Source organism: Halictus rubicundus, unplaced genomic scaffold (assembly GCF_050948215.1).
Source record: "Halictus rubicundus isolate RS-2024b unplaced genomic scaffold, iyHalRubi1_principal scaffold1246, whole genome shotgun sequence".
Taxonomy (NCBI): domain Eukaryota; kingdom Metazoa; phylum Arthropoda; class Insecta; order Hymenoptera; family Halictidae; genus Halictus; species Halictus rubicundus.
The window spans coordinates 1-18,722 of NW_027489787.1; the positions used below are offsets into that span (position 1 = coordinate 1).

Below are 18,722 nucleotides of genomic sequence, written 5' to 3' on the forward strand. Positions count from 1 at the left end.
GGGACCAAATAAAGTATTAATTATAGGAATTTTTCAACCTTTTAGAGATGTAATTAAATTATTAAATAAGGAATTATTTTTTTTAGATAAAATTAATTTAAATTATTATATATTTATACCTATAATTTCTTTAATTTTATCTATAATATTATGGTTAGTTTACCCATTTTATGTAAATATATTTTCAATAAATTTAGGAATTTTATTTATATTAAGATTAATGAGTGTAGGGGTTTTTCCAATTATATTAGGGGGGTGGGCTTCAAATTCTAATTATTCTATATTGGGTGCTATTCGTTCAGTTGCCCAATCAATTTCTTATGAAGTAAGATTATTTTTAATTATTTTTAATTTAATTTTATTAGTTGAAAGGTTTAATTTATTAGAATTTTTAAAATTTCAAGAAAATATTAAATTTTTAATTATAATTTATCCAGTTTATTTAATATTTATGGTTAGAATATTAATTGAATTAAATCGTACTCCTTTTGATTTAGTTGAAGGAGAATCTGAGTTAGTCTCTGGTTTTAATACAGAGTATTTTAGAAGATTATTTGCTTTAATTTTTATATCTGAATACTTAAGGATTATTTTTATAAGGTTTTTAGTAACAATTATGTTTTTAGGGTTTAAATTATTAAGATTTAAATTTATTGTTAGAATAATTTTTCATATATTTTTTGTGATTTGAATTCGAGGGGTTTTACCTCGAATTCGTTATGATGAATTAATAATAATATGTTGAAAGAAATTTTTATCGTTATCATTATTATATATTTTATTTATTTTAAGGATAAAGGAATTAATTATTTATATAAATATAAGTTAATAGATAGTTTTATATCTATAAAATATTTTCAAAATAAATGCTATTAAAGCTTATTAACTAATAAATTAATTTATCTCAGATATAATTTAGTGAGGGGGTTAAAATGAAATATAAAAAGTAAATTAATGTAAATAATATTCTTAAGTTAATAAATGGAGGCTCAATTAATTGCCTTCCTAACCATGTTAATATGATAAAAGATAAAATAAAAATTCAAAAAAGAATTTTTCTTAAAAAATAAAATTTTCTTGAAGTTAATTTATTATAATTTAAAATAGGTATAAATATTAAAATTAAAATAGATGAAAATAAACCTAGAACTCCACCAAATTTATTAGGAATAATTCGTAAAATTGTGTAAGCAAATAAAAAATATCATTCAGGTTTAATATGTTCAGGTGTAATTATAGGGTTAGCTATAATAAAATTATCTGGGTCACTTAAATTATAAGGAAAAATTAAAGTAACTATAATAAATAGAAATAAAATTAATATATATCCAAGTACATCTTTAATAAGAAAATAAGGTGAAAAATAAATTAAGTAAAATTTATTTCTGGATCCTATAGGGTTATTTGATCCTGAATTATGTAAGAAGAAAAGATGGATAATTACTAAAAATAAAATTATAAATGGGAGAATAAAATGAAAGGTATAGAATCGGTTTAATGTGGCATTATTAATAGAAAATCCTCCTCAAATTCATTCAACTAATATTTTTCCAATAAAAGGTAAGGCTGATAATAAGTTAGTAATAACTGTAGCTCCTCAAAAAGATATTTGTCCTCATGGTAAAACATAACCTAAGAATGCTGTTGCTATTGATATAATTAAAATAATTACTCCGATTAATCAAACATTAACTAATTTGAAAGAGTGATAATAAATTCCTCGGGCAATATGAAGAAATATAGTAAAAAAAAAGAAAGATGCTCCATTTATATGGATAAGACGGATTCATCATCCGAACTTAACATTTTTTATAATATGAATTGTTCTATGAAAAGCAAGATTAATATTAGGGCAATAATGTATAGATAAAAATAGACCTGAAATAATTTGAATAATTAAAAATAATCCTAAAATTGAACCAAAATTTCATCATATATTAATATTTATGGGGGATGGTAATTTATTTAGAGAATAATTGAAAATTGATAAAATTTTATTATTTTTTAATAGTTTAGAAAATTTCATTAATTAATAATTTTTCGTAAGGGTTTATATTTTGATAAACAAATTTTTATTGAGAATAATAAAGTAATTAATAAATAAAAAATTATTAAGAAGGTAACTTTATAAAGTGGGTATGTATAAGTTTTGTAAATAAATAATGAATTAGAAGTTTTAAATTTAATATTAATTGAATAATTAAAAAAATAATAAAAAAATATAACAAAAATTAATATAATTACTATAAATCAAATAAAGTTTAGGTTAGATTTAAACGATTTATTATAATAATTGTTAATTAATCTTGTAAAATAAAGGAATATAATTATATTTCCTCTAATTATTGAAATAAAAATTATGAAACAATATAATGATTTTTGAGTAATTAAATAATTTAAAATTAAATAAATTAAAGTGAATAAAATTAAGCTTATTATGAAATTTAGTGGGGAGATATTTTTATTATATATAATAATAATAATTATATATATATTAATATAAAGTATAAATTTAATAAAAAATTCATAAGAACTGTTCATTGAATTCAAGAAATAGTTTAAATAGAATATTAATTTTGGGGATTAAAGATATTAAGGTTAATTTTCTTGAAGTTTAAGCTAAAGAAAAAATTTTCATATTTAATTTACAAAATTAATATTTTATTTTAAATTATTTAGCTAAATTGATTTATTTAAATAATTATTATTTAGTAATAGTTTTATTAATTTTATTAATAATTTTTATATTTATAGAGAATTTTTTAATATTTTTAATTGGATTGGAATATATATTAATATTTTATTTGTTTATAACTTTAATTATTTCTGACAGTTTAAATAATGATTGAATATTTATATATATATTAATTATAGGAGTTTGTGAAAGAGTTATTGGTATTTCTTTAATAGTTAGAATTGTTCATATGTATGGTTCACAAAGAATAAAAATTTTAAATTTAAAATGATAGTAGAAATTTTAATTATTACTTATTTATATTTAATATTATTTAAAAATAAATTTATAAAAATAAGTTTATTAAAAAATTTTATTAGATGTGTGTTAATATTTTTAACAGTAAAAATTTTTTTTAAATATAATTTTATTGTAAATTTTTCTATAATAAGTAGATTATTTAGGTTAAATAATTATTCATTTATATTAATTATACTAAGTTTATGAATTTTTGGTATTATTTTTTTATTTTTAATAGATAAGAATATTTTATTATGTATAAAAATACATTTAGTTTTATTAATTATTTTAATAATATTTTTTATAAGAATTCAATTATTATTATTTTATTTTATATTTGAAGTAAGGTTAATTTTAATTTTTTTTATAATTATTAAATGGGGGTTAGGGGAAAAACGGTTGGAAGCTGCTTATTTTATAATATTTTATACAATATTTTTTTCTTTACCTTTTTTAATTTTTTTATTTTTAATTATAAATGAATTAATATTAGATTTAATAATAATAGTAGAATTAAAAAAAATTAAAATAAGAAGTTATTTTTTTATATTTATAATAGGAACTTTTTTAGTAAAGATTCCTATATATATATTTCATGGGTGGTTATTAAAGGCTCATGTTGAAGCCCCAGTATATAGTTCAATAATTTTAGCTTCAATTTTATTAAAATTAGGAACTTATGGTTTATTACAAATAGTAATTATATTTTATTATTTATTTATAAATATAAAATTTTATATAATAATAATTAGTTTATTAGGCAGAGTTATTTTGAGGGGGTTATGTTTACGCCAATTAGATATAAAAATTTTAGTTGCTTATTCATCAGTTGTTCATATAGGAATTTTAATTAGAAGAATGTTAACATTTTTTAAAATTAGAGTAATTGGGAGGTATATTATTATAATTGCTCATGGGTTATGTTCTTCTGGTTTATTTTTTTTAGTAAATATTTGTTATCAAGAAACTAATAGACGTTTAATATTAATTAATAAAGGATTAATAAATTATATACCTAAAATAAGAATAATATGATTTTTATTATGTTCTTCAAATATATCTGCCCCAGTGTCATTAAATTTAGTGGGAGAAATTATATTATTAGTAGGGTTAATAATATGAATAGAGTATTTAATAATTGTTATAATTTTTTTTTGTTTTTTTAGATTTATTTATTCATTATATTTATTTTGTTATGTCCAACATGGGGAATTAAATTATTATTTAAAAATTAAAAGAAGTAAAATAATTAATTATATTGTATTAATTTTACATTGATTACCTTTAAATATTATATTTTTGGATTTAATTTTTTTTTAATTTAAATAGTTTAAGAAAAAAATTTTGAATTGTGGTTTCAAAGATGTATAATAACTTTAAATTATTTATGAATTAATAGTTTATGGGGTGATTATATTTTTTTTAGGTATATTTTTTATTTTAATAAGTATATATATATATATATATAATATAATAATAATTTTAGAGTGAACAATTTTTATATTAAGTAGAATAAAATTTAATTATATAATTTATTTAGATTATATAGGTTTAATATATATAGGAGTTGTTTTAATTATTTCTTTTTTTATTATATTTTATAGAATAAATTATATAAATGGGGATATATATATTAATCGATTTAAATATTTATTATTATTATTTATTTTTTCAATATGTTTAATAATTTTAAGTCCAAGGATTTTAAGAATTTTATTAGGATGAGATGGGTTAGGTTTAATTTCTTATTGTTTAGTAATTTATTATCAAAATAAGAATTCTTATAATTCAGGGATATTAACTATTCTTTGTAATCGATTAGGAGATGTTGGGTTATTAATATTAATTAGAATATCATCATTTTTAGGTTCTTGAAATTTAATATTATATAGAATAAGATTAATTATAATAATTTTAATGTTAATTTTAATAATTACAAAAAGTGCTCAATTACCTTTTTCGGCTTGATTACCTGCTGCTATAACTGCCCCTACTCCTATTTCTTCTTTAGTACATTCTTCTACTTTGGTTACTGCTGGTATTTATTTAATAATTCGGTATAATAAATTTATTTTAATTGAAGTGAAAAGATATATTATTATTATTTCTAGTTTAACAATGTTTATGGCTGGGTTAATAGCAAATTATGAATATAATTTAAAAAAAGTAATTGCTCTTTCAACTTTAAGACAATTAGGGTTTATAATAAGAATTTTAGGGTTAGGTATAGTAAATTTAGGGTTTTATCATTTATTAATTCATGCTTTTTTTAAATCTTTAATATTTATATGTGTTGGGGGGTATATTCATACATCTTTAGGAAGGCAAGATTTACGTAAATTTAAAGGTGTAATAAGAATAACTCCTTTAAAGAGTGTTGTATTTATTTTTTCTTTTATGAATTTAAGTGGTTTTCCATTTATTTCTGGGTTTTATTCAAAAGATTTAATTTTAGAATTTATAATAGTAAGAAGATTAAATAAATTAATAATTTATATTTTAATGATTTCAACAGTTTTAACAATTAATTATAGAGTTCGAATTATAAAATTATTTTTTGAAATATATATAGGGATTTATAGATACCAATATGTAGGAGATGGTAAATTTATAATTTTTTGTAAATTTTTTATAATATTATTAGTAATTTTTTTTGGGTATTTTTATTTAAGGTTAATTAATTATTTTACTTGTATAATTACAGAAAATGATAAATTAGTTTTAATAATAATATATATTCTTAGATGAATAGTAACCTTTAGATTTCATTTTAGATGTAAGAAGTTAATAAATTTTAGTTATTTAAATTTCATTATGAGAATATTTTATTCAATTTTTTTTTATAAAATAATTTATTTAAATTTTTTAAAATTTATATTAACATATGAGAAATTCAATGAGAAATGAATAGATAAAATTTTAGGTGTAAATATAAAAAAAATATTTTATTTACAGAAGGTGTACCCATTGATGAATAGATGATTATATTCAATTCATATAATAAAGTTGATAAAATTTTATAGAGTGTTATTAATTTTTATTTTATTTATTTATAATTATTTAAATAGCTTAATAAAAAGTTTAATATTGAAAATATTAAGATAATTAAAAATTTTTAAATAAATTTATAAACTTAATAGTTAATTTTATATTGAAATTATAATATTTTTTTTAAATTATATAAATTTAGAAATATTTATGATTAAATCATATTAAAAGAATTAGAAGTTCTAAATTTATATTTCTTTAATTGGAGATATTAGTCTCAAAAAAATTATTAACAATAATTTACCTAAATTTTGGTTTCAATTAAAAGATATAAATAATTTAATTTTAAAAAGCAAATTTAATGTTATATATATAATATTAACTAATATCCTGTTTATATAAGAAAAATAAATTTCTTTTTTTTAAGTCGAAATTAAATGTAAAAATTACTATATATAAATTAATGGATTCATTTAAATAAGTTACAAGTTCATTCAATTCATAGCCTAATAATTAAAATTAAAAGAAAAGTGAAAAAAGTATAAATAGATAAAATTGAAAGATTATTAAGTAATTTTAAAATTGGTAAAATTAGAATAATTTCTACATCAAAAATAAGAAATATTAGAGTTATAATATAAAAATTAATTGAAAATGGTAATCGTGCTCTAGTAATAGGGTCAAATCCACATTCAAATGGTGTAATTTTTTCTCGATCTTTATTTATAATTATTGAAAAAAAAAAATTAATTAAAATAATTAAAGAGATAATAATAAATATAAAGATAAAAAATATAAAGATATTAAAAATTATATATATTATTTAATTAAATCTTTTAATTGGAAATTAAATGTAATTATTTATACTATATATATATATATATATATATATATATATATATATATATATATTAATATATTCATCAATAAATTAGGATATAAAGAATAAGTCAAATAATATCAACAAAATGTCAATATCATGTAGCCGCTTCAAAATGAAAATGATGAATTTTAGAAAAGTGGTTTAAATATATTCGAATTAATCTTGTTCTTAAAAAAATGATACCTAATAATACATGGAGGCCATGAAATCCTGTAGATATAAAAAAAATTGATCCAAAAATTCCATCGTTAAAAGTAAAAGGGGCTTCTATATATTCAATTATTTGAATAGAGGAAAAATACATGCCTAGTAGAATTGTAAAAATTAATGGTGTTATAGATTTTTTTTTGTTTTTAACTAATAAATTATGTCTTCATGTAATAGTAAATCCCGAAGAAATTAAAATAATTGAGTTTAAAAGGGGGATATCATAAGGGTTAAATATAATAATATTTTTAGGTGGTCATATTATACCAATTTCAATTCTTGGGGAGATTGCTGAATGAAGGTAAGTTCAAAAAAAAGAAATAAAAAAAAATAATTCTGAAATAATAAATAAAATTATTCCAAATTTTAATAATTTTAAAACACTTAATGTATGACATCCTTGTATTGTTCTTTCTCGAATAATATCTCGTCATCATTGGTATAGAATTAAAAATAGAATTAATAAATTAAATATAGTAATATTGAAGTTAGAAGAATTAAATCAATAAATAGTTCTTAATAACAAATTTAAAATTCTTCATGAAGTTATTAAAGGTCAGGGTCTTAAAGTTACTATATGAAATGGGTGGTGATGAGATATTTTCATTTAATTAGATTCATTAAAATACAATAAAGTTAAAATAGAAAATACATAGGATTGAATAATAGAAACTGAAATTTCTAAAATTATTAATAAATTTTGGATAAAAAAAAGAATTAATATATAAGGTATATTTTCTAAAGTTGTTCCTAATAAGGATAAAAGTAAATGTCCTGCTAATATATTAGCAGATAGTCGAATTGCAAGAGTTCATGGTCGAATAAAATTTCTAATAGATTCAATTAAAATTATAAAAATTATTAAAGGTCCTGGTGTGTTTATGGGTAGAAGATGAATGAATATTTTATTAGTGTTATTTAATCATCCAAATAATATAAATCTTATTCATAATCTTAGGGATAAAGAAAGATTAATAGATAAATGTCTTGATGGGGTAAAAATATAAGGTATTAAACTTAATAAATTTAATTTTAAAAATATAATTATAATAGTTAAAAAAATAATCAAGTTTGATGAAAATTTTTTTTTTGTTAAATTAAAAAATTCTTGAAAAATTTTTTTGTAGAAGTTTAATCAAAAGATATTAATTCGTGAGGGTGATAATCAATAAGGTCAATTTATTAATATTAAAGGAAAAAATAAAATTAATCAATTTAAAGATAAAAATTTATTTGTAGAAGGGTCAAAAATTGAAAATAAATTTGTTAACATTTAAAATTTAATAGTTTTTTTTATTAATTTAAAATTATTTAAATTAGTATGAGTAGTTGGTGAAAATGAAAAAGGAGAAAAATATAAAATTGAAATATATATATATATAATTATAAGTATAAAAAAGAAAAGTAAAAGTCAATATATAGGTCTTATTTGAGGGATAAAAGAATAAAATCATTAGAAGTAGACGATTAACTACTATATTTTGGTTTAAGAGACCATTTCTTTCTTTCAGACACCTAATGAAAGAGTATTACTATAATAATTTTAAAATGACAATTTAATGTTATAAAATTTAACTAATTCTTTAATTATTTTTATTAATTCAATTAATAAAATTAAAATAATTTGTTCTTTCAATAACAATAGGTATAAATCTATGGTATGCACCACAAATTTCAGAACATTGTCCAAAAAATATTCCAGGTCGTAAAGAAATTAAAGATATTTGATTAATTCGACCTGGTGAGGCATCTATTTTAATTCCTATAGTTGGGATAGTTCATGAGTGAATTACATCTATAGAAGATACTAGTAATCGGATAGGAATTTTATAAGGAATAACTGCTCGATTATCAACATCTAATAAACGAAATTGATTAATATTTTCAATTGATTTAATTATATAAGAGTCAAATATAAAATTAGAAAATTCAGGATATTCATAACTTCAATATCATTGATGGCCAATTGATTTAATAGTAAAATATGTAGGGTTTCATAATTCATCAATAAAATAAAGAGTTTTAAGAGAAGGGATTGAAATAATTAAAAGTATAATTATAGGAGTGATAGTTCATAAAATTTCAATATTATGATTTTTTAATAAATTTAAATTTAAATATTTATTATTTAAAATAAAAATTATTATATATATAGTAGAAATAGTAATTATTGTTAGGATAATTATTGTAAAATTATAAAAATAAAATAAATTATCAGCAAATGGAGAGTTAGGATCTTGGAAAGAATATATATTTCATGTAGCTATATTTATTATGTAAATAAATTTTAATAAAAATTATTAATTTTATTTATGAGACTTAAATTCATTACACTATTCTGCCATATTAAAATTTAAAAATAATAATAGGAAGTTCGTTATATGAATGTCTATAAGGGGGGTAATTTTGTAATCACTCTAAAGATGATTGGAAATATTTAAATATAATTAAACGTTTTATAATTAATCTCTCTAAAATAATAAAGATTAATAAAATTATTCTATTAAAAGCAATTAATGAACCAATTGATGAAATTAAATTTCAACAATAGTAAGCATCTGGGTAATCTGAATATCGTCGAGGTATTCCCATTAATCCTAAGAAGTGTTGTGGGAAAAAAGTTATGTTTACTCCAAGAAATATTATAGTAAATTGAATATTTAATAGTTTTTTATTTAGTGTAAGTCCAGTGAATAGGGGGTATCAATGAATTAATCTTGCAATAATTGCAAATACTGCACCCATAGATAAAACATAGTGGAAATGACCAATTACATAATATGTATCATGAAGTATAATATCAATAGAAGAATTTGATAATATAATTCCAGTTAATCCCCCTAATGTAAATAAGAAGATAAATCCTAAAGATCATATAATTGATGGGTTTATTTTAATTTTTGACCCACAATAAGTAGCAATTCATCTAAATACTTTAATTCCTGTTGGTACAGCAATAATTATAGTGGCAGATGTAAAATATGCTCGTGTATCAACATCTAATCCTACAGTAAATATGTGATGAGCTCATACAATAAATCCTAAAAATCCAATTCCTAATATAGCATAAATTATTCCTAAATTTCCGAAAATTTCTTTTTTTCCTCTTTCGTTAAAAATAATATGTGAAATTAATCCAAATCCGGGGAGAATTAAAATATAAACTTCAGGATGACCAAAAAATCAGAATAAATGTTGATAAAGAATAGGGTCTCCTCCTCCGGAAGGATCAAAAAAAGATGTATTTAAATTTCGGTCTGTTAATAGTATAGTAATAGCACCTGCTAAAACAGGGAGAGAAAGAAGAAGTAAAATAGCAGTAATTTTAACTGATCAAGGAAATAAGGGGATTTGATTTATATTAAGTGAAATATTTTTTATTAATATAATTGAAACAATAAAATTAATAGCACCTATAATAGAAGAAATACCTGCAATATGTAAAGAAAAAATAGTAAAATCAACAGAAAAGGATGAGTGATATATAATTGAAGATAGGGGAGGGTAAATAGTTCAACCTGTTCCTGATCCTGTAGATAAAGTTCTTCTTATTATAAGTATAAATAATGAAGGAATTAATAATCAAAATCTTATATTATTTATACGTGGGAAAGCTATATCAGGAGCCCCAATTATTAGTGGTACTAATCAATTTCCAAACCCCCCAATTATAAATGGTATAACTATAAAAAAAATTATAATAAAAGCATGTGAAGTTACAATAGTATTATAAATTTGGTCGTTATTAATTCATCTTCCAGGTGTTCTTAATTCTATACGAATAATTATACTTAAAGATGCTCCGATTATCCCTGATCATATAGCAAAGATAAAATAAAGTATTCCAATATTTTTATGGTTAGTTGAATAAAATCATTTTTGGTAATAAATTTTATTTAGAAATATTATGCCTGATAAAAGGAGTAAACTGTAAATTTATTTATGAAAATAAATTTTCTAATATTAAATTAAGATTTAAATAATTAAGTTAAATATATATTTATATAAAACTTTGAAGGTTTTAAGTTTTATTAACTTAAAATCTTTATTTATATAGTTTATAAAAAATATTAAATTGCAAATTTAAAGAAATTAAAAAATTATAAATTTAGTTTATAAATGAAAAGGTAAAAATTAAAGTAAATGTTAAAAATGAAAAATATATAATAAATATAGTATTAAAATTAGAATAATCAAATAAATTAATTTTATGTCTAATTTTAGAATTTGTTAAAAAAAAATTGTTATTATTAAAATTTAAATAATTAAAGGTTATTAATAATCTAGAAAAGATAATTAATATGGATAATATAATTATATAATTATTTGATAATATAAGATCAATTAAATTTCATTTAATAATAAATGGTAAAAATGGGGGAAGTTGGGAGTATTTGAATATTATTAAATTATAAAATATTTTATTTTTATAATTTAATCTTAAATTTAAAGAGTTTTTGTAATAAAGATTTAATTTTTTAAGTATAAGTAAGATTATAAGAGTTGAAGTTATATAAATGGTTATATAAATGATTATAATATTAAAATTTATATAGGAAAAGATTAATAATAAAGGAATATTATATATGGATGAATAATTTATTAAAAGAGTAAAGGATGAGGTATTTATTGAAAAAATTACTGGGGGTAGTATAAAGGAAATTAATAAAAATAAAATAATAAAATTAAATTTAATAAAATTTAAAAATATAAAAATAGGGATACATTTAATAATTGTTAATAATAAAATTAATGAATTAAAATTGATTTTTTTTATTAAAAAGTTTATTCATCTATTTAAGGGGTATAATCCTAATTTTAATCATAAGCTAAATAATAAAATAAAATTAATATATAAATTAAATGTTTTATTTAAAAATCTGTAAATAATTAAAATAGAAGTTATTGAAGAAATTATAAAATATATAATTCTATAAATTTTTAAAGAATTAATATTTAAATAAATAGTGTATAATATAGAGGAAATTTCTAAAAATATTCATATAAAAAATAAATTGGGGATAAGTAAGGAGAGAATTATTAAACTTAATAAATTTAAATAAATAATAAAGTTTATTAATAATTAATTTATATTTAGTTTTAATTTTAAAAATTAATTATATTAAAAATTTTAATTATAAATTATAAATTTAAATATATTCAAGTGTTTTACGCATATAAAATTTTGAATTTTATGGAATTAATTAATTTAATGAATATAAATATATTTGTATGATAATAATAAATAAATAAAATTTATTAATAAAAATTTAGCAAAAGTGATTTTTTAACACATTTTTATTACATCAAAATAATCCTTTATTCAGGCATTTTACTTATATAAAAGATTTTTCTATATTTAGGGTATGAACCTAAAAGCTTAAATTTAGCTTATTTATATAAGTTTATAATAATTATTATAGAGTTAAAGAGAGATTTTTATAGAAAATAATTTTTATCTAAATTTCAGAGGAAAATTTATACAAAAATTGAATTTAAAAGAATTATTATAGAGAAAATAAATTAAAGAAGAATTCTTATAGAAAATAATTTTTATTTAAATTTTAGGGGGAAATTTATACAAAAATTGAATTTTAAAGAATTATTATGGAGAAAACAAATTAAAGAGAAATTCTTATAGGAAATAATTTTTATTTAAATTTCAGAGGAAAATTTATACAAAAATTGAATTTTAAAGAATTATTATGGAGAAAATAAATTAAAGAAGAATTCTTATAGAAAATAATTTTTATTCAAATTTCAGAGGAAAATTTATACAAAAATTGAATTTTAAAGAATTATTATAGAGAAAATAAATTAAAGAAGAATTCTTATAGAAAATAATTTTTATTTAAATTTCAGGGGAAAATTTATATAAAAATTGAATTTTAAAGAATTATTATAAAGAAAATAAATTAAAGAAGAATTCTTATAGAAAATAATTTTTATTCAAATTTCAGAGGAAAATTTATACAAAAATTGAATTTTAAAGAATTATTATGGTGATAATAAATTAAAAAGAAATTCTTATAGGAAATAATTTTTATTTAAATTTCAGAGGAAAATTTATACAAAAATTGAATTTTAAAGAATTATTATGGAGAAAATAAATTAAAGAAGAATTCTTATAGAAAATAATTTTTATTCAAATTTCAGAGGAAAATTTATACAAAAATTGAATTTTAAAGAATTATTATAGAGAAAATAAATTAAAGAAGAATTCTTATAGAAAATAATTTTTATTTAAATTTCAGGGGGAAATTTATATAAAAATTGAATTTTAAAGAATTATTATATAGAAAATAAATTAAAGAAGAATTCTTATAGAAAATAATTTTTATTCAAATTTCAGAGGAAAATTTATACAAAAATTGAATTTTAAAGAATTATTATGGTGATAATAAATTAAAAAGAAATTCTTATAGAAAATAATTTTTATTTAAATTTTAGGGGGAAATTTATACAAAAATTGAATTTAAAAGAATTATTATGGAGAAAATAAATTAAAGAGAAATTCTTATAGAAAATAATTTTTATTTAAATTTCAGAGGAAAATTTATATAAAAATTGAATTTTAAAGAATTATTATAGAGAGAATAAATTAAAGAAGAATTCTTATAGAAAATAATTTTTATTCAAATTTCAGAGGAAAATTTATACAAAAATTGAATTTTAAATAATTATTATAGAGAAAATAAATTAAAGAAGAATTCTTATAGAAAATAATTTTTATTTAAATTTCAGGGGAAAATTTATACAAAAATTGAATTTTAAAGAATTATTATGGAGAAAATAAATTAAAGAAGAATTCTTATAGAAAATAATTTTTATTCAAATTTCAGAGGAAAATTTATACAAAAATTGAATTTTAAAGAATTATTATAGAGAAAATAAATTAAAGAAGAATTCTTATAGAAAATAATTTTTATTTAAATTTCAGGGGAAAATTTATATAAAAATTGAATTTTAAAGAATTATTATAGAGAAAATAAATTAAAGAAGAATTCTTATAGAAAATAATTTTTATTTAAATTTCAGGGGAAAATTTATACAAAAATTGAATTTTAAAGAATTATTATGGAGAAAATAAATTAAAGAAGAATTCTTATAGAAAATAATTTTTATTCAAATTTCAGAGGAAAATTTATACAAAAATTGAATTTTAAAGAATTATTATAGAGAAAATAAATTAAAGAAGAATTCTTATAGAAAATAATTTTTATTTAAATTTCAGGGGAAAATTTATATAAAAATTGAATTTTAAAGAATTATTATATAGAAAATAAATTAAAGAAGAATTCTTATAGAAAATAATTTTTATTTAAATTTCAGAGGAAAATTTATATAAAAATTGAATTTTAAAGAATTATTATGGAGATAATAAATTAAAGAAGAATTTTTATAGAAAATAATTTTTATTTAAATTTCAGGGGGAAATTTATATAAAAATTGAATTTTAAAGAATTATTATAGAGAAAATAAATTAAAGAAGAATTCTTATAGAAAATAATTTTTATTAAAATTTCAGGGGGAAATTTATATAAAAATTGAATTTTAAAGAATTATTATGGAGAAAATAAATTAAAGAAGAATTTTTATAGAAAATAATTTTTATTCAAATTTCAGAGGGGAATTTATATAAAAATTGAATTTTAAAGAATTATTATGGAGAAAACAAATTAAAGAGAAATTCTTATAGGAAATAATTTTTATTTAAATTTCAGAGGAAAATTTATACAAAAATTGAATTTTAAAGAATTATTATGGAGAAAACAAATTAAAGAGAAATTCTTATAGGAAATAATTTTTATTAAAATTTCAGGGGGAAATTTATACAAAAATTGAATTTTAAAGAATTATTATGGAGAAAACAAATTAAAGAGAAATTCTTATAGGAAATAATTTTTATTTAAATTTCAGAGGAAAATTTATACAAAAATTGAATTTTAAAGAATTATTATAGAGAAAATAAATTAAAGAAGAATTCTTATAGAAAATAATTTTTATCAAAATTTCAGGGGGAAATTTATATAAAAATTGAATTTTAAAGAATTATTATGGAGAAAATAAATTAAAGAGAAATTCTTATAGGAAATAATTTTTATTTAAATTTCAGAGGAAAATTTATACAAAAATTGAATTTTAAAGAATTATTATGGAGAAAACAAATTAAAGAGAAATTCTTATAGGAAATAATTTTTATTAAAATTTCAGGGGGAAATTTATACAAAAATTGAATTTTAAAGAATTATTATGGAGAAAACAAATTAAAGAGAAATTCTTATAGGAAATAATTTTTATTTAAATTTCAGAGGAAAATTTATATAAAAATTGAATTTTAAAGAATTATTATAGAGAAAATAAATTAAAGAAGAATTCTTATAGAAAATAATTTTTATTCAAATTTCAGAGGGGAATTTATATAAAAATTGAATTTTAAAGAATTATTATGGAGGAAACAAATTAAAGAGAAATTCTTATAGGAAATAATTTTTATTTAAATTTCAGAGGAAAATTTATACAAAAATTGAATTTTAAAGAATTATTATGGAGAAAACAAATTAAAGAGAAATTCTTATAGGAAATAATTTTTATTAAAATTTCAGGGGGAAATTTATACAAAAATTGAATTTTAAAGAATTATTATGGAGAAAACAAATTAAAGAGAAATTCTTATAGGAAATAATTTTTATTTAAATTTCAGAGGAAAATTTATACAAAAATTGAATTTTAAAGAATTATTATGGAGAAAACAAATTAAAGAGAAATTCTTATAGGAAATAATTTTTATTAAAATTTCAGGGGGAAATTTATACAAAAATTGAATTTTAAAGAATTATTATAGAGAAAATAAATTAAAGAAGAATTCTTATAGAAAATAATTTTTATTAAAATTTCAGGGGGGAATTTATATAAAAATTGAATTTTAAAGAATTATTATGGAGAAAATAAATTAAAGAGAAATTCTTATAGGAAATAATTTTTATTTAAATTTCAGGGGAAAATTTATATAAAAATTGAATTTTAAAGAATTATTATAGAGAAAATAAATTAAAGAAGAATTCTTATAGAAAATAATTTTTATTTAAATTTTAGGGGGAAATTTATACAAAAATTGAATTTTAAAGAATTATTATGGAATAAAATAAATTAAAGAAGAATTTTTATAGAAAATAATTTTTATTTAAATTTTAGAGGAAAATTTATATAAAAATTGAATTTTAAAGAATTATTATGGAGAAAATAAATTAAAGAAGAATTTTTATAGAAAATAATTTTTATTCAAATTTCAGAGGGGAATTTATATAAAAATTGAATTTTAAAGAATTATTATGGAGAAAACAAATTAAAGAGAAATTCTTATAGGAAATAATTTTTATTTAAATTTCAGAGGAAAATTTATACAAAAATTGAATTTTAAAGAATTATTATGGAGAAAACAAATTAAAGAGAAATTCTTATAGGAAATAATTTTTATTAAAATTTCAGGGGGAAATTTATACAAAAATTGAATTTTAAAGAATTATTATGGAGAAAATAAATTAAAGAGAAATTCTTATAGGAAATAATTTTTATTTAAATTTCAGAGGAAAATTTATACAAAAATTGAATTTTAAAGAATTATTATAGAGAAAATAAATTAAAGAAGAATTCTTATAGAAAATAATTTTTATTAAAATTTCAGGGGGAAATTTATATAAAAATTGAATTTTAAAGAATTATTATGGAGAAAACAAATTAAAGAGAAATTCTTATAGGAAATAATTTTTATTAAAATTTCAGGGGGAAATTTATACAAAAATTGAATTTTAAAGAATTATTATGGAGAAAACAAATTAAAGAGAAATTCTTATAGGAAATAATTTTTATTTAAATTTCAGAGGAAAATTTATACAAAAATTGAATTTTAAAGAATTATTATAGAGAAAATAAATTAAAGAAGAATTCTTATAGAAAATAATTTTTATTAAAATTTCAGGGGGAAATTTATATAAAAATTGAATTTTAAAGAATTATTATGGAGAAAATAAATTAAAGAGAAATTCTTATAGGAAATAATTTTTATTTAAATTTCAGGGGAAAATTTATATAAAAATTGAATTTTAAAGAATTATTATAGAGAAAATAAATTAAAGAAGAATTCTTATAGAAAATAATTTTTATTTAAATTTTAGGGGGAAATTTATACAAAAATTGAATTTTAAAGAATTATTATGGAATAAAATAAATTAAAGAAGAATTTTTATAGAAAATAATTTTTATTTAAATTTTAGAGGAAAATTTATATAAAAATTGAATTTTAAAGAATTATTATGGAGAAAATAAATTAAAGAAGAATTCTTATAGAAAATAATTTTTATCTAAATTTTAGGGGGAAATTTATACAAAAATTGAATTTTAAAGAATTATTATGGAGAAAATAAATTAAAGAAGAATTCTTATAGAAAATAATTTTTATATAAATTTTAGGGGGAAATTTATACAAAAATTGAATTTTAAAGAATTATTATGGAGAAAATAAATTAAAGAAGAATTCTTATAGAAAATAATTTTTATTTAAATTTTGGGGGGAAATTTATATAAAAATTGAATTTAAAAGAATTATTATGGAGAAAATAAATTAAAGAAGAATTCTCATAGAAAATAATTTTTATTTAAATTTCAGGGGGAAATTTATACAAAAATTGAATTTAGGGGGGATTTTCTAGATTTTTTTGTAATTTGAGGGAGATTTTCATTCTAAAATTTTTATTACTTATTGAACGTTATTGATAAGTAAAGATATTAGTATGAATTTTTTTGTAAAATAGAAAATATAGAAAAAAACGAAATTTAGAATTTTAATTTTGGTATATATATATATATAAATAATTTATATTAATAAATATTTATATATATATATAAATAATTTATATTAATAAATATTTATAATATATATATATAAATAATTTATTGAATAATATTAATTTATATATATATAAATAATTTATTTATTAAATATTTATATATATATAAATTATTTATATATATATAAATAATTTATTCATTAAATATTTATATATATATAAATTATTTATATATATCTAATTAAATTTAAATATCTCTAATAAATTTATGTATAATATATACATTTATATTAATTTTTAAATTTTTTACTACAGAACAATAATAATTTAATAATATACTATATATTTAATTATAATATCAACATTTGTAAAATGAATCCATTTATGAATATATCCTAGAGTAAAACTAGTTATTAGACATTTATATCAGATTTAATTAATTCATAATAACCTATAAATATTCATACAATTATAAATATATAAATTTAATTATAAATAAATAATTTATTATATAAATATTTATATATATATAAATTATTTAATATATATTAAATATTTATTTATTAGGTATTTATATATATATAATAATAATATATATATATATATTTATTTTTATAAATATTTTATTATATATAAAGAGAATTAAGAATTTATATTTATTTAATTAATTTTTAAAATATTTTAATATATATATATATAATTATTTAATAATATATAAATTATTTATATATATATATACATTTAATGCTTAACCATCTGTGTAAATTATAATATCCTAATATGAATCACATTTATATAAATACATAACAATCTCTTACTCTAA

General features: G+C 16.9%; 3 pseudogenes; all 3 read right to left on the reverse strand.

Moving 5' to 3' along the window:
* Positions 1-887: 887 nt before the first annotated feature.
* Positions 888-2,026, reverse strand: LOC143365033 (cytochrome b pseudogene; annotated as a pseudogene).
* LOC143365032 (cytochrome c oxidase subunit 2 pseudogene) lies at positions 888-9,797 on the reverse strand (annotated as a pseudogene).
* Positions 888-10,904, reverse strand: LOC143365035 (cytochrome c oxidase subunit 1 pseudogene; annotated as a pseudogene).
* Positions 10,905-18,722: the final 7,818 nt, after the last annotated feature.